Genomic DNA, 213 nt, shown 5'->3' on the forward strand with positions numbered 1-213 from the left:
CCTTTTCAAATCCCTCCTCCCTTAAAAACAATTTTTTTCCTTTTTAAATTTTCTATAAAAGCAGTTTAGAATTTAATATTCCCTACCCTTATTTACCCTTTTTCCCCTCGGGGCACAAAACCTAAGCTTTGGGATCACGTCATGGATTTTTAGGCCAATCAACATAGGATTAAATTTTGAAATTTGATAAGATTTTTCAATTTTGAAACCCTG

The sequence above is a fragment of the Penaeus monodon genome, chromosome 32, assembly GCF_015228065.2.
Source record: "Penaeus monodon isolate SGIC_2016 chromosome 32, NSTDA_Pmon_1, whole genome shotgun sequence".
NCBI lineage: Eukaryota > Metazoa > Arthropoda > Malacostraca > Decapoda > Penaeidae > Penaeus > Penaeus monodon.